The 26,926-nt window shown below is 37.9% G+C and overlaps 1 pseudogene; it reads right to left on the minus strand.

Annotated features, from left to right (window-relative positions):
- Positions 1–569: 569 nt before the first annotated feature.
- LOC149154257 (serine/threonine-protein phosphatase 5 pseudogene) lies at positions 570–7,204 on the minus strand (annotated as a pseudogene).
- Between the last annotated feature and the right edge of the window lie 19,722 nt (positions 7,205–26,926).

Raw genomic sequence — 26,926 nt, forward strand, 5'->3', positions numbered from 1 at the left:
CCCCAGTCAATCCTCTGTATACAAACATATATCTGAGGGTTTTTTTTCCCTTCTCAGGCCTGATTTACTCTAATTAATGGCCTCCTCTTCTCATATTGCTAGTAGGCTTCCAAATGCCTCGAGTCTTCTTTTTTTTTACCTAGGATTCTGAACCGGTTATGATTCAGTTCCACCTTTCCCTCAACTAGATCTTGATATCCCCAACGACCCACAAACCTCTAACTAGCACCTAAATTAGGATTTCTTATCCCTAAAAAATCTCACCAGACTAGATCTAATCAAGTCCTCAAATGTTTGAGAACACTTACAATTCAAACCTATTAATAACTTATAAGAAATACATTTAATCGACCCTAGGAAACCAACTTCCTAGTAATACCAGCAACCCCTTAAGCTAACATAGATATAATTTGGTACTTTAGCCAATGCTCTTGCATCAAAATCCCACACTTGAAAACATTCATGATCTCCTGATCATGTGCTTTCAAAAAGGAAAGAAAATTCCTCCTGGATCCTAGACTTTGTTCTGGAGTTGTCCATATGCTCTACTCCTCCATTTTTGTTGCATGTCAACTTCTTCCTGCTTCATCTTCCTTCTCTAGCCACCAATAGTTTGGAGCTGAGAAAACCGTAATAAGTTTTCCATCATGTTCAATTTCATAACCTTCCTCTTTAACTTCATGGGACCTTTCCTCTTTAACTTCATGAGACCTGACCACCAACTCAATATTGTTTTCTTGGAAAAACCTTTTGGTCACATCTTCTCCAAAAGACAAACCAACATCTCGTTTGCTGGGACCACACCATTTATGAGGCTATGGATCACTCCAAAGTATTTCACACATTAGAACCTCTTCAGGTGGCTCTCAGAATCGATCAATTTCTTTGATATCATCCAGTTTTATACCATCAACACCAAAAAGACCACCATGGACAACAAAAAGCTTGTCATTGAGGACATGAGCCAAAGGCAAGTAGCAAAACACTTCAGCAAAAAGCTCAACCATGCTTTCACTGTACTTGGACTTGACTTCACCCTCAAAACCATAAATCTTGTTCATACTGCTGCTTTCATGATTTCCTCTTGCAAGATAGAGTCTAGTTGGACACATACACTTGAATGCAAATAGCACAATTATGAATTCAATTGAAAATGATCCTCGATCAACAAAATCACCATTAAAAAGATAAGGATTTTCCTCCGAAGGAAGCCCATTAATCTCAAATATGTTCAAAAGGTCATAATACTGACCATGGATGTCACCACAAACAGTGGATTGTTTTCCATTTATAATATTGATGTCAACCAGTGATGGCATCGCCTCCAACAAATCCTTTACTTGCAATAATATTTGAAAGGAATACCTTTTGTGTATATTTTCCTGATTCTTGAAGTCATCCATCATTTTCTTTATAGATTCCAATGTTACATTTTCTCCTTCTATTCTAGCACCAACATACTGGGTCTCTACCTCTATTAAACGAAAATCAATGAAAGCCACAACAAAATGATTCTCAAGATCATTCACTGAGATGGCCTCAATAAGTCTAACTTTTTGAACTACTGTCTCGGTCTCTTTAAGCTTGTTGGTGGCATCAGGATCATTTGGACAAATTCTCTTAACCTGCTGAAAATATTTTAGTACTTGACTGATCAGCTTTTCTGATACTACCAACCTTTGCCTTCTGGTTTGCTTCAACATCAGATTCCTTATGTTCTCAATCTCTATTTCCAGTAGATATTCTTGTTGGTCTTCTTCATTAATTCTTCCTTCCTGCTTTAGCTGGTTGCTGTAGTCTAGCTGCATCTTCCTCTGTGTCACATATTCAAACTGTGTGTCTCCTTTCAACAGTATTTCAACTTCTTGTTTTGGACTTTCTTGTTTCATCAACACTTCAGTGTGTTGATTTAACTCCTTCAAAGAGTTTTCAAGCTTTTCCTCCACATCATCTATTATAATAATGCTTCCTTGCCCTGGTTCACAGTTTTGAACTTCTTCCTTTACTACTTTCTTACTGCTTGCAGCCTTTTCATACTCGAATGCATCCCTTCCAGATCAAAGCTCTTGCCTTAAGCTTTCTACTTCCGTATGCATAGGAGGAATCTGTTGAACTTCTGCATGGGCTCATTGCAATTCTTGATTTAGTTGTTGCACTTGCTCATTTAAATCTTTTCTAGCTGATTGAAGACTTTATGCATCAGAACGAGCTTGTTGCAACTCTACCTTGATAGATTCACTAACCTGGAGATCTACCTCCATATTTGCAATTTTGTCCAAAAAACTTCTAATTTACTGATCCTTATCATTCTGCATAACTACAATATGTGAATGCAATTGCTCCAGTTCACATTGAGACATAACAGGCGGTGGGCTCCAGTATTGTAGCAATAATGCTGCAACTCCTGGGGCTCCCTTCTTTACTTTTATCAATCCGTTAGTTTGTAACAAACTTGGAAGCAACGGTGCTATATGCACAAGTACTAGCTCTTGCCGCAGCTGTCACTTAATGAGCTAGCAGAACTCCACTAGGAGCTTAAGCCAACTTATATGAGCTCTTAGAAGAAGCTTTTAAATATGATGGATGAAAGCTAACTCAAAGGAGGCTAATCTACTTGCAAAAAGAAGCGGAAAGCTGAAAGGAAATGCAAACCCTAGCAAACCCTAGTTTTACCAACTAACCCTACTGGTGCAAGTAAAAGGATGAAAGCTACAGAAATGGATTCCATTGACTTCTAGAAAGGTAAAATGCATGTGACTAAGCTACTTTTGAAGAGAAATATAAAGAAAACATCTTTTTCCATTTTTGAGTAATTTCGCAGAGTTATTATGCATGTGCTTTGACTATTTTTTCTGTGCAGAGGTTGATTGGCAAAAGGAAATGCTTGCAGGAGGTTGGGAAGGTGAGAAGAGGGCCTAAGGGGTCCCTAGCACCCTTCCAGCAAGTTTCACAGTGATCGGATCTCAAGAAACTGCTTACGTGAGCTTCTACAGGAAGTCTGCAGGGGTTCTACAGGATGTACTGTAGCTTCTATAGGATGTTTCTACAGGATGTTCCGAAAGGGAATTTTGAAGGACTGATGGTGGAAAAAAGGTGAAGAAGTGGGTATGGAGGTGAGATAAGGGTGTGAGGAGGTCTAGGACCTGGTGAATGAGGATGAGGAGTGGTTAAGGCGATCAGATTTGGTTCAGGGATGGAGGGAGCAAGGTTGCATGATAGAGGAAGGGTAGGCAAGGAGGTAACATAGGTGTTCTGCATGTTATTTTCCAAAACTAATCAACAAAGATTAAGAAAACCAAAGATCTAGCTATTTTGACCTAATTTGACCTAGAAACCATAAGCATGATGAACAAAAGTTTATTGGCAGCAAATCATGTAAGATGATTATGAAATCTAAGCAAGGACAAATTCTAAACATGCAAGTAAAACTGGTATCAACTTCCCTAACTTAAAAATCTAACACTAGCAATTGCATGAAGAAGCAAGAACAGTGTTTTTGTGGCAACAAGTATGCCTTGGTCTCAGCTCATGGTCCCAAGGAGGGAGAGATGAGATCAAGGATTTCTTGATGGCCTTTTTGCAGATCTTTTCCTCTACCAAACTATCAAATCAACCTGAAGTAAGAAAAGCTACTTTAATCATCCAAAATGACCTAAGTAACAAAGCAAGATTTTAATCTAAATAGCAGAAATTATTCTATGAATGCAGCAAAGACACATAAAAGTACACAAAGGAGGTACTGGGCACTTGGGTTGGGCCCAACCCCAAGAGCTACAGCCTCCTAAGAAAGATTAGAGCTGGTGCAAAGCTGGATTCATCTTTATTGAGCAAGAAATAATAGTTACATCCCAAAAATTGTCTACAAGAAAAAGCTTGAAAATGTGTTGAAATGCAGAGCTAACCTACTGACTAAAATCTAACTAACATCTGACTAACTCCTCCTAAAATCGAACTACAAACTAGCTAACATCTGCCTAAAAAATGACTAACAAATGACTAACAGGAATGAGGCCCTAAGCCTTCTTATTTATAAAAATTGAGGACCCCAACAATCCTCCTAAACTTTAGGGACTCGGCTGCCAAAACTTGCAGTTAACAACAGTCCTACTTGACTTTCTTGGCTACCCCTTGTGCTCCGAGTTTTTGATGGAGAATTTGATGTAAGGGGTCATAAATGAAGGGGACACCTTCCTACAAATCCTCTCCACGAATTTGGCTGCCAAGTGCTCATTTAAACCTTTGATTTTGTCTCAAAATTGACCAAAAATCTGCATAAAGCACATGTTAGACTTGTTGGCATAATGACTAACCCAATTCACTCTATTAGCATAAATTTAATAAAAAAATGCAATAAACTAATGATAATGGTGGATTAAGTCAAACTAGGAGGCTGAATGAGCCCTTATAATTACTCGTTTCTGGGGCTCATCAACAGGATCTTGTCTCAAAGCTCCATGTGTTGCAGCTAAGCTTTGATTTTCTATTGCAGGCCTTTGCACCTCCGCACTTTGCGTTGTAAGCTTATGCTCCAACACTTCTGGTGATGGTAACATATCCAAAGGATGATGACCTATAGGAGGTCCCATGGCTGGACCATATATCTCAGGCCCCATGCCTGGGCCTTGAAAGTCTCTAGCAAAAGGGGGTTGCATGCAACCTCTACTAGCCATCTCTTTGTCTCTACAAATTCCTCTCCCAGTCAATTATGACAAGGACCGAGGAAGAAATGTGGAAGATATCTTGCAGTCTTCATCAGGTACTAGTGCTTTTAGCCATTTCTCTAGTAACTCTAGCTTCTTCTCTCATACATTAGCTTCTTGATGAGAGATTCTTTCTTCTTCTCCTTGATCCTATTGTTGACTTCTTGTTATTGTCAGCCCTTCTTCCTTTTTTCCGCCTTTTGCTAAGGTGAATTTCTACTTCATGTCTTCTTCCTTGAGGTATCTTTTTCAGGTTGATCACCCCAACATCTCCCATGGTTGACTCAAACATGCCTATCATCATGACAGCATGATGATATTTTACTATGTTTTCAGATAACATAGTCTCTTCTTCGTGAACTTCTTTGACAATCTTCATTGGTTGTCCTTTTTCACCTACGTAATTGACATTAACACTTGAATTAGTACTACAAATATGATACTTCAGTGTCTCAAACAACATTTCAGTATGTTTTGTTGAGTGTTCCTTCAATTCTTCTATCACTGGTTCAACCTGTTTCTTTGAATTTCCTTCTAGTCTTCCTATCACCATTTCAAGATATCTCCTTAAGCTTTCCTCAAGGTTTCTTGTTAACATTTCAGTATGCTGATCCAAGTTCTCTTCTGAACTTTTGAGACCCTCATACAATCTCACCTCTTCAACATCATCATCCAGAGATATTCCTTCCTTTGGCTTGCAGATAACTTCATCTGCTTCTCCTACTTCTTCAAGCATTTTCCTATGAACAATTTTTCCTGTGGCATCTTCAATTCTTATCCTAGACTCAAAGAACTTGAGTTCCTTTGTCCATAAGGCAATCTCCTTTTCCTTCCACCTCATTTGTAATGAGTCCCAAATCACCTTCTTTCCTTTTAGTGGAAAGGTCCATCCTCTTTTTTGGTCTTTTGGTTCTTGTAGCAGCTCTGTCAATATCTCCAATCTTGTTTTTATGTCAGCAAGTTGCTTGTCAAGCTCCTCTTTACTCATCCTCTTCATTCCTTTTGTCTTAGAATCCTTTCCTTTGTAGTGTTTTTCTTTAGAACCTCTGCAATGATCTTCCATCATCTTTGTCTTCATCTTCTCTTCAGGAGCTCCTCACTCCATTGTAACAAGTCTCCGCAACAACAAGTCTTCCTTACTGCAATCTTACCTCACTAAGCTCTCCTTACTCAGTATTCTGGTAAGCATGGTCCTCTATCTGGAACCTTCTCTTGAGCAACATATTTTCTCCTTTTAGGCTTCTGCAATCTCTCACTCTCCCTTGAGAACACTTTAGTTGTCCTCTTTGTCCAATCTCTTGTTGAATTATTTAGGTTCAATGCCACTTCAGAGTTCTTTCTTTGCTCTGCTTTTCCCTTTGTCTGCTACTGAAAACCTTCAATCACAGTTTATCAACTTAGTTAAAATAAAATATCATCATATATATATATATATATATATATATATATATATATATATATATATATATATATATATATATATATATATAGGTATGTATATGTATATATATATATATATATTATGATCCCTGTAGGATCATGTCCATCTGCATTTTGCATGGACTATCTGAAATTATTTTCTTTCTGCAAATTCTTTCTTTGAGAGTAAAAATCTTTGCCTCTCTGTTCTGTTATGTGTTTGGATTTAAAATCTCCCTTGAAAATGAAATTTTTAGCTCTCTCTGCTATCTTTCATCTTTGTTATCTTTGATCTTTATTGTCCTTGGCCATTTGCCCTCTGCAACTTTTCCTTGGGAGTATTAATCACATCCCATCTTTGCTATCTTACCTCCTTACTACTGTGCCTTTTCCCAAGACCTACCCTCTCTTGGCGCAACCTTTGAACCCTTGCACACAAAACACGCATGTTTGTCTTTTTGTCCTACCAGTCTTTCTGATTACCAGCTCTGTCACCTTGGCTGGTCACACTCTTCTTTCTTCACACGCAAAAACTCCTTTCTGCAGGAAATATTTTCCTGCTCTGATACCAAAAATGATGCAGGCTTAAGGCTGCATGACCTTCATACCAATTCGGACCTCCTCTAAGTAAGCTGCTACAGGCCCTATGACAATTCGGCCTCCTCAATTATATTGCTACAAGCATTCAAGATTATGGCACCCTGCCCCAGCTCGTTCTTTGCCAGAATCAACTAATCCTGAATATGTATGAAGCATGTGAAATCTCCAAGCACAAGTACGCCAAATGACTAGTGAGGTAGGCTTTCTTCACAGTCAATTGGATGAGATACATTATTCAAGAAACGTAGACAGAAATCTCAGTCCTGAAAGAACTGGAAGTGTAACCAACTCCAAGGTAATGTCAGTGGATACCTGATGGGAACTTCTTTCTCCGCCGCAGCCTCGGCCTGGACACTTGGCTCTTTCAAATCGTAAAATGGCTCGATGGCATCCTCTTCGGCATTCAATGCTTCAACGCTTAGCGACAGATTCGACTCTTCTTTCTCCACAACCTTGAGCTCTGCCTTTGGTGGACTAGAGCTCATGGAATCGGCCAAGGTTTTTGTGGATTTGCTGGGAGCTTTCAAACATGAGTTGGTTACCAAAAAAGGAACAATTTAAAACAACCACCAATCAAAGCCACAACACAGAGCGAGGGAACCGCCATATATAACATTACCAAATGCAATGGAATTAATGTGATACGACAGAAGTAATCGAACACCGGAACAACCATAAACACCAAAGAGAACAAAATGGATAGAACAACCATAAACTGGTTTAACATTACACCCGTCACCACTAAACTCGAATGCAATTGGAACTCACCATGAGACAAAGAACTTAACACCCCAGTGAATCCTCTGTATAAAAACATATATCTGAAGGTTTTTTTTTCCCTTCTTAGGCCTGATTTACTCTAATTAATGGCCTCCTCTTCTCATATTGCCCGTAGGCTTCCAAATTCCTCGGGACTTTTTTTTTTTTTTTTTTTTTATCTAGGATTCTGAACCGGTTATGATTCAGTTCCACTTTTTCATCAACTAGATCTTGATATCCCCAACGATCCACAAACCTCTAACTAAAAACTAAATTAGGATTTCTTATCCCTACAAAATCTCACCAGACTAGATCTAATCATGTCCTCAAACATTCGAGAACACTTACAATTCAAACCTATTAATAACTTATAAAAAATACATTTAATCGACCCTAGGAAACCAACTTCCAATTAATACCAGCAACCCCCTAAGCTAACATAGATATAATTTGGTACTTGAGCCAATGCTCCTGCATCATAGAGTATTAGAGGCAATGTTTCTGTCTCTATTGATTATCATCTTATACACAGTGGACCATCTTCACATGTTGCAGGTGACTTTTTAAATCATCTTTAAAAACTTTATGTGTTTATGTCATGAAATTATCTTTAATTTTTAAATCACCTTCAACTAATGTGTTTGAATTTAATGTATATTTTATTATGCTTCTAGTTTTTTAAATATATATGTTAAATTATGTTTATGGTTTGCAGAACCTTAGAAGGGCGAAGCTGAGGATAACAGTGCAACGTCAACCGTTGCATGGGACTATGCTACAACTAGTATCACATTGGAGGAAATTATAGCCAAACATACATGGATCATAGACAAGCTGGATAAAATCCCTCCTAGTTCACCTACTAAGCATATTTTGTCTTTGATCCAGGATAAAATTGATAAGTTGATTAAGACATACTGGAGGGTGGGCCCAGAGAGACACGTCCTACCTTCCATAAAAAGGATTAGGAATCAGGAGGTTAGAGGCCTACATACTTGGGAGGTGGTGAAAGAGGACGCCAAGAAATTTGATGTTTGTGGGGAGTTTTTCTACATCCCTCCAAAGTACCCTACAAGACATAAAGGTTCAATTCCACTTAAATATTTTTAGAATGTTGATGCAGTGCATTTTGTCTATGATTGATTCATTGGAGTTTGGGGCTAGTTCTACCACCATTGTGAGGTCCCCCTTTACTTTTCAAAGTAAATATATGCAGATTTCATGCTAAATATAAGGTCAGATTATGCCAGCACTGGATCTGAGTATTATGGATTTGGCTTGGGACATACCTATGATCATGACAACACTCGTTGGGACTGTCTAATGTACCACCACCTCTAATATTATTTCCACAGCCATCACGAAGCACGATATTCTCGACAAAGCTAGAGGAGCGGTCACAAGTTGACATTGAGACTCGAGATACCATAACAGATATCATGCGAACAACATTGGCTAATGCGTATGTTGCATTGCATGGAGTGATGAAAAGACCACCACCATTGCCTCGTGCCCCCCTAGTTACATTATATGATGATTCATATCTTATGAGTCTACCCGTTTAGCAACTTTTGTCATATACATGTATGTATCATGATGTCATCTATGACATTTGGAGGGTACATGGCACACGTGACACATACCAGGTACATATATACGAAACTTTTGATTTTGATCACAAAATTATACATAATTATTTATATTAATTTAGTTCGTATTAGATTACATTTATATTAATAAGTTCATGATAACATGTAGACACAACCCAAATACATGGATGAGCTTATGAGGTCATCTAAAGGGGCAGTTCATTAGTGAGACCAGCTCCCACTGATGCATGTTTCTATGGATTTTCCTCCACCTCCACCTCCACCTCATAACATTCATGTGGAAGAGAGTCACTATGTACAACCACATGGACTAGTAGTTGTGGTAAACTTTTTTTATTCATAAGATTTCAACATCTTCTTTTCTTACATGCATACTAATTAATTTGTAAACTAATTATAATTTTTCCTTCCCATTGTGTATGCAAGCCCATATGTAGAGTAATTTCAATGTTGCAGTTATGTGGAAACATGAGTGGGATGTCGGGTATTGAGGCACTAACAATGTAGGTCCATCAATGTAGGACCCAATCTTTTAGCCACAAACAGGGGAGCAACAAACCCAAATTCAACATACCCCCATCCTATCTGACTTGCATTTGAACTCGAATGAGTTTTGTAGATTCATATATGTAATTAAATTTGGTTCAAAATCATTTATTTTCATATTGTTTTTTTGGTTCAAATAATGATGTAATTAATTTGAAGTTGAATGTGTTATATTGTAGTATTAGATTTTGGACAACTACTTTGTGGAGGGGAACTCACATAGGAGTTCTAGTTGACTTAGAGTGGATAGTTTGTATATTTTCAAGCCCATTTCATACGGCACGTTCATATGTGATATAGACTTTGTATATTTTAATATGTGGACAGTTTATGGATGTAACTGAAGATTATTTCAGTTTATGGATGTTCTTGTAACATTTGTAATTTGGATATATTTTCATATTGACAATTTATTGATACTTTCATTATTTTAGTTTATGGATTTTTATTAATCATGTTTATGGATTTCCATTAAATTTTAAAGTTGATGGATCTATTAATTATTTCACTAGTTTAAATTTTTTTCTATATAGTATAACTTTTATTAAAAAATATAACAATTTTGATTTCTTGTTTCATAGACTAAGAAAATAAGTACAATATTAAGTTATTATGCAAGTCACTTTGATAATTAAAATTAACTAAAATATATTGTGGTTGAAATAAAAAACACAAATAGGAATGAAATCAGTTTTGAATTCAATTTGAAAAGATGTTTGGTAAGAAATAAATAAGTTTTATTCAATTTTTATTTTTTTGAGATCATCGACAAGAGATTATTCATAACATTATATTTAAGTCATATGTATTGAAATTTAAGATACCAATTTAAACAATTAATGAGATATGTTTCTATAATCTTATATAAATTAAATATGAAGTTTCCTAAATTTACTTGGTTATCTCAAGGTTCAATTAAAAAACACTAATGAAAATTGACGTTATTTTTATTCAATTTTATTTCTTTTAATGTCATCTACAAGAGATTAGTCATAACATTATATGAATAGAATCTTACTATGATGCAAGTTACTTTGATACTTAAAATGAGCTTAAATATGTCATGTATCAAATTAATATTGAGCATGGAAACTATTACAAATATGTTTCATATTGGCTTGTATAAAGTATCTTTTAGTGCAATCAACATGTATGTTATTACAATAATTTTAAAAATAAGTTATTTGAATTCTAAACCCATCCATATTATAATTTGAAAAAACTATATATGGAAAAATTTGAGACCCACCCATATACCATTGCATGGGAAACTCTCTTAAGTAAATTTCAATCAATTCCTGATGTCAAGTTTTAATTAAAAAACATATATAAAATTGAAATAAAATTTATTCAATTTTAAGGGATGTCATGTAAATAACGAATAAGTTTTATTCAATTTTATTTCTTTTGAGGACATCTACAAGAACTTACTCATAACATAATATAAGTACATTCTTATTATGATGTAGGTCACTTTGATATTTAAATTAACTAAAATATATCATGCATTGATTTAATATTGAGCATACAAAGAATTATAAATATGCTTCATATTAGCTTGTAGAAAGTGTCTATTAGTGAAATCAACATGTATGTTATCACAATTCAATTTTAAAAATACAACGTTTGAATTCTAAAGTCATCCATATTATTATAAAAAATCTATACATGGAATTTTATGTCACCGATCCATATACCATTGCATGATCAAATTTTTTAAGTATTTCAATTAATTTCTTATCTCAAGGTTCAATTTAAAAAATCAAAATAGGATTGAAATAAATTATATTCAATTTTAAAACATGTCAATTGTAAACAACAATTAAGTTTTATGAACAATATTATTTCTTTCGAGATTATCTACAAGAGCTTTTTCATAACATGATATAATTCAATTGTATTGGAATTTAGTATAGGTACAAAAATAATATATGATAAAAATTTCTAGAATTTTATATAATGTTATAAAATTTCCTAAATTTACTTAGTCGTCCAAGTATTTCAATCGATTCCTTATGACTCAAATAAGTTTTATTCAATTTTTAAAAACTCAAGTATGATTGAAATATGTTTTATTCAATTTTAAAAGATGTAAAAATGTAAACTACAAATATGTTTTATTCAATTTTATTCCTTTGAGGTTATCTAGAAGAGCTTAGTCATAACATGATATATGTGAGTGTGTGTATGTTCTGTTTGTTGCACTTTTTATAATTCAATATGAAGCACAAAAAGGAAAACATAAATAAGAAACCTTAAAAGGACGGAAATAAAAACCCTAAAGCAATAAACCCTAATCAATGGGAGGTGCTATTCATTTCACAATCTTTGTTCTCCAATTGAATAAACCCTAATCAGTGGGAGGTGAGAGTCCTTTGCAATTTGAGGTTTCCAGCTAAAAGGGAGAGATAATGTAGAGGCTAGATTATTACAAGCACCACAACTATGAGATGAAATATAACTATACTAGGGATCTAAAGACTAAATGTTTTCTGAAATCCTCTCAAGTTTTTCTAGTTTCAGTGTGTATTTCTTTAGTTATTTGAATGATTGACGACTACTTAATTCATTTATATATTTTTTGTAGGTTTTAGTGTATCTTATTGTTTTGATGGCAGGTGGGAGGCTAATATACCAAACAACAAAGAAGAGGGCTAGTGGACCTGAATTTCCTATTACAGGTAGGAGAACATGTGGTAAGGGTTTCAATGCACCTTTTTTGTAGACTAGTTACGGTTATGTGATAATCATGAGCCTCAAATTTTTTTTTAGTATTTTTTTGGAATTCCATGATCTTATCTAGATAACCATATATAGATTACTCTATAAGTGAGGTTAAAGCGTTGTAAATTAGAAAAAGGTTGAAGTTTTTCTATGGAATGATTTGATAAAATGGCAACCCCTAAATAGTTTGGGTCCACCAAATGTTTATAGGCTCCATCCAAAGTGTCACAGATAAAATTTGAAACATTAAATTTTAACAAGTTCAACATGTCATGAACTCTAATTTTAATCATATAATTTGTGGGTGGATTTTAGATAACCACCTAAGTATAGTTGAGTACAATAGGTTAGGGCTTAGCAAGAAAAAGAGAACTGTTAACAGAGCCTATGGAGGCGTTTTATCTAGTTTAGTTGTCTGTGACCAAACATTGTTTAATGTTTTCCTAGTTCTTCTTGGTTATTAATGTCATATGTTTTTAGCATCAAAGTTACAATGTTTAGGGTATCATGTTCACTATCATTTTCACTATATAGAAATATCTTCTCGTTCATTTAGGAATTTTTAATTCATTTTGAATGCCCCTCTTTTGTTAGAAAAATAAATCATAGGCTAACAACAATCCCCTCTATTCTAGGTTATTGGTTGAGGACTGCTAGGATTTAGGGTTGAGACACTCCTTTTTTGGAGAAAAATTTATTTTCCTTGTTGTGGTTGAAGGGTGCGAACTAATGAAATGAATATGATTCTTTGTCATTTTCATATTCTGCTGAAAATATTTCTATCTATTTAATAGAAGTGCACACTTGAGCCTTATTTATTCAAGGGAAACATGAACCCTTAGATCCAAACACTTTCACATATGACATGATTCAATTCTTTTTGATGGCCTCGATACCAACAGGACCATTAATGGTTCCTTTTCTAGAGAATGTGAATCAATTTCAGAATCCATTTTGTTGTCTAGCAGCTATAATAGTATCCTTGTTCGGTACTTCTTTTCGAATCTATATCAAATCATATTTCATTCCTTTCTTTCCATAGAAAAGAAGGGAAAGGTATGAATGAAGGGCTTTGAACCTGCAACATTTTATACGCAAAACAAACACACTAACAAGTTTTGTTGCATCCCTCCTAATCATTTTTTGGACTCCTAGGATTTGGCATCTTAGTTTTCATCGCATTAATTTATTTGATCTTACAAAAACACCCTACTCATTGGGATCTTCATATTAGTTTAGATCATTTAAAAAAAGGTAGATAGAAAGATCTTAATTTTTTATACAATATCCCATGCAATATAAATCCTCTAAGAAACTAATATTCTTTCTAGGAAAACTATTTCTTTGGGTTGGTCCATTCCTATTTCAAGCATAGTGCCTTGTGGTTTCATACCGAGAATTTTTCATTTTCCCCTTTGTTTTCACTTTTCACATATTAAGTTTGATCCATTTCTCACCATCGAATCACTAAAGAAAAAAAATGCATGCTACATTCATATGATAATATTTATCACATAATAACATAATCATGTATTTGATTTGTGTATCAATTTTGTCTAAATAGAGAAAACAGGTTGTCCATAATTTGGCTTATAATGGACTTAGTTCAGGATCTTGTTATCGGGAAATCTAGTATTTATGCATAGCTGCTAGTCCCACTAAGATGGGTAACTATCTTAGAAACAAACAGATTAAAGTTACTTTCGTCTTCCTTTATGAAAAGTAGATAGGAGAGGATCAAAGAATACCAACCTCGATCTTTTGCTCAGTTTTGTGCTTGTTCCTTCTCCCCACCGACAGGTGTGTTCCGCTTCTCCCTTGACCGCTCCACTTCAAAGAGTACATGTAAAGTCAAAGCAACATAATACCTTCAAAGTGCAGAGGTCTACAATCATAAGCAATATAGGACAAGATATATATTGACCACACAAATGCATATACTATCAAACATACAAGAATGTGGAGGAGAACTTGAATAGCTTTATTGATATAAAGATTAGAGGAGAGGATTACAACCCATTGATCTGACCCAGCATCATCCTCCTAGCATGAAAGCCCTTCTTCACCTCATGAGAAGCTTAGATCACCCAACACTATGATATTCCACCAGGAAACCAACAACACTTCCTTATAAGATACAAAATTCCAACCTCTGGATCTCTGGGATGAGGGATCCATATATAGATGATTGCAGGGAGGTGAGTCAGCTTCTGGGATTTTGATTAGTGTCTTCTCTCTGATATTTCTTGATTCCACTTGGAGATTGATGATCTCTTACTCATCCCTGGGCGAATTTTCACAGGAGAAGTTTCTGGAAGATTCCATTATCATCCACCTCTCAAACTGTCTCTGCAATTTTTCCATTCTCGCCCATCGCACCCTACAGAAGGGCTTTCTAGTATGCATCGCACCTTTTACACTAGGCAGGTGAGAAGCATCGCACCCTTAGCACTAAGCAACCTGTATGGTCCAGTTTTGACCAGTTTTGACCAGTTTCCTGTGGAGAACTTCTGGGAGATGATGTAATCAGCTAACCTTGTTCCTTTAGGGCATGAAGCAACACTTTTAGGGACTCATAAGCCCTTGGTTTATGGACATATATGATTCGGGTTGCAGTGCCCAAAAATGTCTGTAACAGTTGCCCCCTAAAGCATGAGGTCGTTAATCGTTTGATGTCGGGTGAAATGCTTTATCATGAGGATACGAGGTTTTTTCGAACTGGAAGGTGACCTGTAATAAGATACAATACAATACATTATCTTCATAATATTTTCATGATCTAGCTGAGGCGGGCATTCCCATGCTGAGCTTTATAAATTCATTTTAATGTACATAGGACAGACAACCGTCTGTGTGGCAGACTGATGATTCTGATAGAGCCATCATCCTTTGATTCAGATGATCATCTATGTAGCAATGATGTACATTTTATGTCTTTATTTTCTTGAATATATCGCAGCTCGGATGGATAATAGATTCGGGGTCTTCAAACTCATCCAATCTTTGCTCGAAGTACAAGTCAATCCATGTGAAAAATGTTCTAGAGTCGAACATGGAAAGACATCGCCTGATTACCAGCCAATGATGTAAGCTATTAACAGGCGTGAGAGGAATCATCGATAATGATGATGACCCTCAAGGTACGACAGTACAATTCGCGTGGTGTGAAAATGGGACTTGGCATCGAACACCACACAAAATCTCTCGGTCGAAGGCCATTGACGTAAACCTGTTGTCGAAAGTGAGAAACTTGCCATTGAGGCATGCAAGCTTCAAAGTACTGAAAGGGTTGTTCCTAGGTCGACTTCTTGGATAATGAGCTGATGTCGACAAGAAGTGACCCATCGTAGGAGGGCCTTAATGAATCCCACATCTATGACACGGAACGGAGCAAATGACTTTTGGAGGTGAAAACGATCTGATGATACAGGGTTCAGGGTGGCGTCATGAAAGAATGAAGCATAAAGGTATTGCAGCGGATGAGACACAAGATGGGTTGGTGAATTATCTGATCGACTTCTCTTGAACATATCGGCGACACTTGAAATGGATTGGTAGCGTTAAACCCAAAGATGGACAGTACAGTGGACCAATGGTAATACGACCGATGAACGGAATAACCCAACCTGACTGAGAAATGGAGTGAAAGTGTCATGTTCAAGAGCGACTTGTGACCAATAAAATTTCTTCAAGTTTTCTTCCCAATTTTCCCCAGTCATTGCTGACCAGTACCTCTTTATTTTTATCAAGCTTGAGGAGGATAACATATGCTTATTCTATAATTTTCCCTTCGGGCAAACCCGTCGCTATGTTTTAACGAGCCTAGCGACAGTGAAACTTGTTCTTGTCTATATGGACAAGTTTGTCGCTATTGGTTTTAACGAGTTTAACGACAAAGATAACTCGGTCCTTTTTCAATTTTAGAGAGTCTGAAAAGGGACGTAAAGGAAACTCGAATAATCCTTTTTCATCATATAATCCCTTAAGTTCGAAAAAGTATAAAATAATACGAAAGGGATGAATTTTCAATAATTTTAACGAGCTGAACAAAACAAGCGCCCGATCTTTTTGTGTAATAATCCCTCAGGTCCAAAAAGATTAAAATCTAGAGGATGGATAGCACTCCCGATAGCTTTAACGAGATGGAGAGGCCAACTGCTCAGCAATCTTTTCATATTTTACGAGTCAGACGAAAAGAGCTTAAAGAAGACTCGTTTTTTGAGGAACGAGTGATAATTTTAGGTAGCAGCTGATTCAAGGTAAGGTTTGGAATTTCCAATCACGGCAGTGTCACAAGGATGGCTAATAGAATCACTCTTCGCAGTTGTTCCTCAAAAAAGGTAAACAATCAAATGGAGGCGTATGATCGGCTAAAACAGAGTGGAGGTGATGATGAGAACACGACCAAGGCTCAAAAGCTGATGATAATGCATTCACAATGGTTATTTACCAGAAATTGGTTCATTTTTTAATGAGCTTAAACTCTGGGGGCAAACATTTGCTCATTGCTTAGGTTTAATTTTTAACGAGCTTGAACTTCACATAAAAACTACTCGTGATAATGGTCATTGATTATTTGAATTCACCGCTAACACTTTGTTCCTTCGACGGTCGTACTGTCTATTCAATTGCTTCATCAAACTAATTAGAAATGAACAATACATGCTTAAAAAATGAGTTAAAACACTAATACTTTACTCGAATTACACGAAAAGTAATTTAAAAGTGGTTCTTACCCCTCATTTTACCATTTCATTTGAACTTTGGTTTGTTGGAGCTTTGGAGGTGCCTTTCTCCCTTGATTTTCACTAGCTGATTCCAGGAGATTCTGTGGACGATTCTCGGTGCTGTCTGGACCAGGTAGGAGCTAAACCTGAGCTCTTCAGTTGAATTCCTTTTGAATTCTGAGCATGTTTCCCTGTTTTTCTAAGCCCCTAGGGTTTGAAAAATTTTCCCTAGCTCCATTGCACCCTTCCTATATCGAAAGGTGCGATGCATACTAGCCTAACCATTGGACAATTGGTATGCATCTCACCCAGTACACTGCTGGGGTGTGATGGGCGCAAGAGGGGAAACTTTTGCACTGTTTTCTCATGGAATTTTTGCCTATTTTTTGCCAAATCAGGACCCTGACTCTTCTCTTGTTTGTTTTGCAAAGATTCATTAGAGAAAAATGGTTGTTACATGGCGAGAACGTGAGCATGAAGAAGAGGACATTGTTTCTTTACATGATCCGGGTACGGTAACTGCACTGCGGAACTGTGGCCTGCTCAAGCTTTTCTGTATCTCTAGCATGAGGCAACAAATCAACTTTTTGCAATATTTCCTCGATGCATGGGATCCTACCAACCAGGTGTTCCAGATAAGGGGCAAATCCATCCCCTTGACTGTTGTGGACATCTATTTTTTGATCGGTTTATCGAGGCGTGGTGCCCCTCTCTCATTATCAGGTTCTGCCCGTGGGGGTGAATCCGTGAGAGATTACATTTGCCAGTACTACAGAGAGGGATCTCAGCTGAGTAGGGACAGCAAGATCAACATCTGAGATGTCACTGACCGGTCCTTGAGGACCATTCTGTTCACCTTTTCTAGACTGGCTGGTAGTGCGGCTCTTCACATGGCTAACAGGTCCTATATGCAGTACGCCTTGGAATGCCTTAAACCAAAGGTGTTCAATTGGTGTGACGCAATACTCCCTGTGATGAAAGAAGGTAAAAAGCGGAAAATCCAAGAATTTCGGCTATGGTTCTATTTTGACCGCTTTCGCCTTGGAAAAGATCCCACTGATGCAGCTGTAGTACATTTCACTTGGTCTACCTCCACCGACTGAACCATGGATGCAGAGATGGGTTGACCTTATGGCCCGACATGCTGGTTAGTCCCAGCTTTCTTTCTCTGATACCTTCTTCAAGCGATTCAACCGTCAAGAGATGGTTTATGCTGAGTGTCCATATGCTGGTATGGATTTCCGAGGTGACCCGGATTTGGGGTTGTCGGCTGGTGAGCAGTGGGGTGCTATAGGTAAATTCTCTGACCATATCTCTGTTTATTGTTTTTTATAAGGTCCTCGTGTTTTCTTTTATCAAGACTAATCAAAACTCATGCACTCATGCAGATATTGGACCAGTTCGACCAGCAATACATCTGAGAGCACCAACTACCGTTCCAGTAGGAGAGGCTGTGGGGAGGGCTATCCTTCGCGACTTTGATGTGGCCGAGACTCTTTCAATATTGCAAGATCAGGTCGAGGGTCTCACTTTTGGTATTCCGGACGTGAGGACCGATGAGCTGCCTCTGAGGTTGCAGCGACATACTACTGGCATGTCGAGTCGATGGACTAGGCTTTTACGCATGATTGCACAGGCGGTGACTTGTTATCACTAGCATCATTAGACTAGGGTGACCCCTAGCATTTTGAGTTTTGGGTCATTTGACCAATTTTGTCTTGGTTACAGAACATTATGTATAAACCATAAAAAGTTATATATATATATATATATATATATATATATATATATATATATAGATAGATAGATAGATATATATATATATATATATTTGATTTTCAGAGCTTTATTTTTGTTAAGTTACATGATCTTGATGCAAATATTGATGAAATGCTTCTTTTATAAATGTTGCAAATGTCTATCTAACACATAATTTTCCAATGAGTCTGTTAATGTGTTTAATTTTTTGGAAATATGCTGATATTGAATAGAATCAAATTGCCTTTCCAAAATCTTGACCCTTAGGAACATGCGATAGATAGCTGGATTTCATACCGAGTAGATACCGGTTAGCTGTAGAATGACGAGTTGTCAGCCTAGCCTGACGACAAGTCAGCGTATGCCATGTGTGATGGCATCAGAGAGGAGTTATATCAACGCGATGTATTCAGCAATGTTGTTCGTTGACTGACCAATACATACCCCTTTGAAACTTACTAACTCACTGCTTGGATCAAAGATGGCCCAGGCCGCAGAGGATAGGTTCTGCAAACTACGACTCGCTTCGTCGGCATATCCAACAAATGATTCTAATAGGTCTGACATCTGCAACAAATGCAAAAGTGGATCACTTAACCAAAATAATTACCCTTAGCGAAAACAAAAATGTAACAAAATCTTAGTTGTTACTATCTTGAGTCAAGCATAGTAACGCTTAAGGTACAACCCGTTGCGGGGTTGTGCCAGTGGAATCCCATCATAATCCACTAACTCGTAGGCTCCTTTTGCTAATACATGCTTAACAGTATAGGGGCCCATCCATAAAGACTTGAACTTACCTGCTCCCAATTTATCGGACTCCTGGTCGTAAAGTAAGACCAGGTCTCCTTCTGAGAAGACACGGGGTTTGAAATTTTTGTCGAACTGCGCCTTAACTCGTTTCTTATGGGATTCGTTAGCCAGAGCGGCATCACGATGGGTTTCATCCAATTGGATTAGTTCCAAGAAACAAGCCTCCTCTTCTGAAGTTCTGGGGAGAAGGTCGACCGCGAGTTTGAGGGACGAGATTTCGCACTGAACCGGTAGGATTGCTTCCAGGCCATACACCAGTTGAAAGGGTGTAAACCCAGTCGCATTCCTCACCAATGTTCGGTATGCCCACAAGGCCGAGTACAGGATCAGGTGCCAACTCCTTTTATGGACTCCAATCATCCTTTGCAGCATCTGCTTCAGGACCTTGTTGATTGCCTCAACTTGTTTGTTAGGTTGCAGATAATACAGAGTAGAGCTATCGTGGGATAGTCCTAATTTGGCAGCCAACTCAACCATAATGTGATTGTGAAAATGCGATCCATGATCTATAACTATGGCCTGTGGAACGCCGAATTTGGAGACTACATGATTGAAAAAGAAGAGGGCAGTCGTTTCGCCACTCTTGTTTAATGTAGGCATCGCCTTGACCCATTTGGTAAAATAGTCTACTGTGACTATGATATACCCATCCCCCCTGGCCGAGGTGCGGTTACATGTCATGAAATATATTCCCCATTTAGCAAATGGGCCAACAACAACTACTGGTTGCAAAGGTGCGGGTGGTATTCTGGTTTTGCGATCAAAGATTTGACAGGCATGGCAACTTCTAACTGCTGTTATGCAATCTTTGAACATTGTTGGCCAGAAGTATCCTGCTCATAAAATATTTTGCGCTGTAGCGTAACCAGATTAATGCCCCCCACATGCGCCTGAATGGAAATCATTCAGGACTTTTTCGGCCTCCTCGTGGGTGAGGCACCTCCGCAGAACTGTATTGACACCACGACGGTAAAGTGTATCACTGACAATCATGTAGTCTTTTGCTTGGTATCAAATGCGTCTTTGTTCTGAGCGGGAGGTATTGGACCTATATGTTTAGGTTTGGAGATAGATTATTATGTCTCCATACCACGGATTGCTTGAAGATATCAGAAATAAAGATTCGTCCACGATCACTTCTTCTGATGTTGCATCATTGGACAACGATGGGAGATCGCATAGTAACTTCATGAAAACCAAGGCTTTCCTCAATTTGGATTTTATGAATTCCAGATCAAAATCTTGTAAAATTGCTATCCATTTTGAATATTTCCCCCCCAGCAACTGTCACAACAATATATAAGTCATGGGGTTGCAATTTGACAAAATGGTAGCTTTTTGAAAGAGGATATAGTGTCAAAATCTCTATATCGCTTGAACAGCTGCGAGAGCTAGCTTTTCAATGTAGGAGTATTTTCTTTTCGTATCATTTAAGTTTCTACTTAAATAATATATACGATGCTCAATTCCATTTTCTTCTTGAACTAATACCATTGCGATGGTTGTATCTGCTGCATCCAGATACAGGTTAAAGTCTTTTTGATAATTAGAAGCATACATTAATGATGCTTTTATTAGGGGTTCCTTTAAAGCATCAAAGGAAGCTTGCGCGACCTGATCCCAGATGAAGGGTACTTCTTTTTTCAATAGACAAGTATAACCTTTAGCGATTTCGACATAATTTGGAATGAACCTCCTCAAAAAGTTTGCTTTCCCTTGGAGTTTCTGGATCTGAAGAAAATTTGAAGGTGGAGGCAAATCAATGATTGCCTGAACCTTACATGGATCGAGACGAATCTTGTCCTTTGAGACCACAAAGCCAAGTAAATTACCAGAACTGACACAAAACACACATTTGTGTGGATTGAGTCATATCTTGTAGTGTCGGCAACATAGAAATATCGCTCTCAAATGCTGCGTATGATCGGTCCGCTTTCGCGAATGAGCCAGAAGGTCGTCGAGATATGGTTGAACGATGTTCTTTATGTCATGGAAGGCATAATTCATTGCCTCTGAAATGTTGCCCCTGCGTTCTTTAAACCAAAGGGTAGCTTGCGATATGCGAATGTACCCTACGAACAAATAAATGTAGTCTTTGACTGGTCCTGTGGGCGGATGCTAATTTGATTATACCTGGAAAATCCATCCATAAATGAAAATATTTCACATCCAGTACATTCATCAATTTTCTGGTAAATGAAGGGTGTAGGGTAGTTGTCTTTCGGACAAGCTTGATTTACATCCCTATAATCGACGCACACTCTAATTGTTCCTTGTTTTTTCATTACAGGAACAATATTTGATACCCAATCGGTTAGAGGAACCAGGTAAATAAAACCAGCATGGAGAAGTTTTTCAACTTCTGCCTTGATGGCAGCGGATTTCTTGGGGTGCACCTGCCGTAGCCATTGTCATACCGGTTTGACATCTGGATACATATTAATTTCGTGTTCAACTATACTCGAGTCAATGCCTGGCATTTCATCATACGACCAAGCAAAGACATCTCTGAACTCGTGAAAAAGAGCGTAATATATTTCCAGTTCTAAAGAAGAACAAGATTTGCCGACATGAATATTCTCTACAACATCTGTTTTGGTTGAGATATTTATGGCGATAGTCTCTTCAATATCGGACAAGTTTCATTTGGAATCCACCATGTTTACAGTATTTGATAGAAAATCAAAAACTGTGGGATGATGAAGGTCACTAGGAGTATCTTCCTTGTAATCCAGAACATGGGAACGATGGTGGTAATCTTCCCATGGTGCCCTGTCAATCATCATTGACTGAACAATTCCTTCATCTGTAGGATGTACTTGCGACCAAGGATCTGAAGGGGTGCCATATTCCTTAGACATATCTATCCAAATGCTTGATGAGCATTGATTTGGGTTTTCCTCCCATGTCGAAAACATTGATTGCTAGAATATTTCTATTGGGCTTGGAGGCAATACCTGTAGATGATCCATGTTAATATCATTTCTGTACATCTTTTGAATAGAAGATATCATATTGTGGGTTCCCACCGTTGCCACTTCCACTAGATTTATTGGAGGTGGTAGGGCAAAAGTCCCCATTAATATAGGGTTTTTTAGTAGGCCTACTCCGATATTTTGAAGCGAATGAGGGCTTCCATGGATCATCGAAATGCTTCCCGTAACTTGTGAACTGTTGGGGAGAAATGTTTGCTGGTCGTCGATTGTAATACCTCCTTGGAAGGGAAATGAAATCTTCCTGAAGTAGGTCGAAACAATGGTAGCCATAGCATATATCCAAGGCCTTCCCAGTAGGATGTTGTAATCGAGGTTTCTGTCGATCACTTCAACATCAATTTCTACTGTTTTAACCCCCAGTTTGACTCGCAAGTTACTTAAAATCCCATATGGGGTGTATGTTCATCCATCAAATGCTTTTAATGTCGTTGAAGATCGCGACAAGGGTGGAGATCCTAAAGTTTTCCAGAAACTCATCAACATAATAAATGTAGATGTCCCCTCATCAATAATTGTTCAATGAACAGTTTTGTTGAGGGCTTTCACTTGAATAAGGAAAGCTAGTTGAGCTGGTAACTGAGGGTCATATCCTTTGTGATTAAAGGATACAAAATTGGAATCCGTTGGGTCAATCCCACCTATTGCTAATAATAAATCCTGCTTTTGGGAGGGGCAATTTTGTAGTACCTCAAGTCTCGACATAGCGGACGGAAATTGGGCTAGATCCTCCACTATATTATAATGTTGTGCTGCTCTGGCACAAGGATTAAATGTCGATTTGTGTACTACTCCCTTTGGTGGCTTTAGCGTTAGTTCAGGAATGATGGGTGGCACAACTTCGATCGAAGTTGTTGTCGAACTACTACGTTGATCATTAGCCTTGTTGTCCGACAGCTATGGATTCCCGTAATCTTTATTCCTTGTCGATATTAGAGCATCATTTTGCTGCTTCAAAACAGAAAACATTAGCACTTGGGACGGGGAAGCATTGTCACTAGAAACCATATTTGTTCCTAAATTCGGAAACGGATCAGTCAATACTATCGAGGTTTTTGAACTCTTTAAGAATTTTCTAAGCTCAGCTTTGTATGAACAATCTTTCGTCCAATGATCCTCATCACAAATAAAGCATGGATGACTTGGTTTCCTATCTCCAGAAGGGTTTGTAGAAGATTTTTCAGGAGACGACTCCTCCGTTTTTTCTTCTTCCCTTTCTTTTTCTTCTTGCCCCCTGGTTACTTTGGTTCTTTGCCTTTGTCAGTTGAAACAACATTTACCTCTGAGGCGAGAAGTTCTTCATTTTCATTTTGACTTGGAATCGTATGAGCTTTCTTTGATGTAGATTTTATGGTTTTCGTGCTAGTCGCACCTATCACGCCATCTCCTGCATGAGAGTCTTTACTTGATTTAGGAGAGGGAGTAATGGAGAATTCCAGTCTAGGAGCATCAGGGATTTTATCATAGAGCATGCCAGACTGAGTATATATCAAGTCTAGATATTGCGCATGAGCAATTACTTGCTCTTCAGTGACGACCCCTCCCTTTGCCACATCTTTCGTAATAGAAGGTAATAATGACTTAATAAACCATTCAACTAGCAGCTGATCAAGAACATATGTTTTCACCATTCTACGACAACGTCACCACTCATGAATATGATCAGATATGTGAGTGGCCATTGTCTGTTTGAAATTGGTAAGAAGCTCTGTTCCTGTTTCGTACTTTATTGGTAACTGAAAATGGGTTAAAAAGGTTGTGGCTAGGGTGTTGAAGTTATCGAATGAAGCTCTAGGCAATTCGATATACCATTTTGCTACCGGACCAGTTAACGTTCGCTAAAAAAGGTGAAGCCTGATCTAATCATCGTTTAGAGTGTTAGATGAACACCACAAATGAAAGGTCATCACATGATTCAACGGGTCTTCACCTGGATTTCCATTAAATTTAGGAATATCTGACGGAAGTTTATGAGGAATCACTGGCCACCAAGGGGCATAAGCAATTGGATCATTTATCAACCGATTTAGATCTGGTAACTCTAAAGTTGCCACGAAGGGAAACTGTTGATTCAAGTTCTGCGAAGCATACCCAAGATAAGATGGGATTGCCTGAGCAGTGGGTATTTGCATACCAGCATAATGCATTTGATGCTGATAAATTTGGTAAGGTTGATGGGCATAACCATTATGAAATGGTTGATTTTGACCGTTTTGAATATACAGCTGCCCATTACTTGCAAAGATTTGGTGCTCAGATCCTTGGTAAATTTGTTGGAATTACGGTTGTTGATATTGCACCAGCCATGGTTGTGAAACCATTTGCTGTTGTCCAATACTAGCTGTTTGACCAAGATGAGGGGTGATGGTACCCGTTTGAGCCTGGGTCACTCCAGTTAAGGAGCCACTAATCGATGATTGTGGTGGCGTCATAGAGATAAGAGGCTGTTGAATTGCGACCTGAGAGACTTGAGGTTGGCATACAACAGGCAACGCTTGTACTTGCGACACTGTCACAATAGCCGGTGTAGTGGGGATATTTGACATAGGCAGACTTTATTGCATTGAGTATACAACTTTTGGTTGTTGAGGTAGTATTGGCACCCAACCATTGGATGTAATTCCAGCATAACCTAAATTCCGTTGTGAACTCTCATATGTTTGTTCTCCTAGAGGAGACAATGAAAGGGTATATCGCCCCCCATATGGCAGTAATCCAGTGCTCAAAGGAATGATTTGCCTTTGAGGACCAGACTGCCCAAATTGACACTACGAAGGATCAATTTGTTGAAACTCAATGTAAGAGATTCCAGATATTATTCCGGATGAACAAACGGGAACAGACCATACTGTCGAAACAGCCGCTGGATGGATTCCATCCAGCATTTGAGAGCTAGTTGCGACAGACGGTACGCCGACAAACATTGTTGGAGTGACAGCAGGAAGTTCTGCCACTGTTGTGTCAAATGACACAATCCTAGATGTTGACGGTTGTTCAGACATATCTAGTTTATCCAAAGGATTTCCTAGCGATTCTACAGGAACATCCGATAACGGTAGACTAATCTCTAATTAAGAAGGATATAGGGTGATCCCAACTCCAAAATGCGATGGAGTACTACATGGAGGATCCTCCGCAATCTCTTCTATAGTAATCAATCCAAGTGGAAGAGGGAGACTGTCAGGTCCGTAAAATATTTCCAGTGCCGAAGAAGGTATAGATTCTACAGTGATAGATGTTTGGGGAATAACACCTTCCGAATCAGCTGTAGATGGAGCTAGTTCAGGAATAGAAGTGTTTACCTTCACACTAGGATCAGTTCTATTGTCCTCTAGTGGCTACGGAACTTTTTCCGTAGAGGCAGGGATACCAGAAATGTTTGGAGTAACCGGAGTCTTTGAGGATGTCGGAACACTTGTTCCAACCAAACCAGGGGACTTTGAACCGGTTAAACGATTTTGCTTTGTCCAGAATAGTTTTGTTTCCGGAGACAAAGATGGTTGACTCGTAAGTCTCCGCGAACGATGGCGTTTTGATTGACTTTCCTCCACGATTGTGGATTACTCGATCAACTAAAAATAAAGGGGAAAATTTTTCCAAATTAAATGAAATTTAGACGCTTTGACACAACTTTCTTTTTCAATTTTTAAGAGTCGAGAAAAAACAAAAGATGACTCTAGTCGCCTTCGATTTTTAATGAGCCTGAAGTGACATGTGCTCAGATGGACCTTTTCCTTTAAGGAGTCTGAAAAGGAATGAAAGAGACTACTCTGGAAATCTAGACAGAGGGATTACCAAACCAATCGCAAAACTGTAGAATATTTTTTACGGTACGGCAATCAATCTTCCTGAATGACGTGTTCAGTGCATTGCGATCGATAGGGCGGCAGACACAACTTCCTATGGATAAAGGACATATCCTATTATGGTCTCCCAATATATACTTGACAGTACATGGGAGCAAAAGTCCGTACTGGAACTTATCATCTCAAAGAGGAGGAATCACCCAACCAACAATGAAAGCGATAGTTACCAGGCTTTACGACGCCGGAATGTGTCTCTAACCTAGACTTCTAAATGTTGTGCGTTAGGTTCTAAAGTGTTTTTATATTCATTGAATTTATCTTATAGTTGATCTTTCTTAAGAAATTTGCCTTTCAGGTTCACTACGTGATGTAGATATACAATTTCTAAAGTGCAATCTAAGATGATAAACAATCATTTAATCTTCTTTTTTCAATGAAAATCCTAGCTACTAAAGAAAGAGAGATGATATT

This window comes from Pinus tabuliformis, chromosome 9 (genome assembly GCF_031772625.1).
Source record: "Pinus tabuliformis cultivar Carrire ecotype Pingquan chromosome 9, CPIR1, whole genome shotgun sequence".
NCBI classification, from domain to species: Eukaryota; Viridiplantae; Streptophyta; class Pinopsida; order Pinales; family Pinaceae; genus Pinus; species Pinus tabuliformis.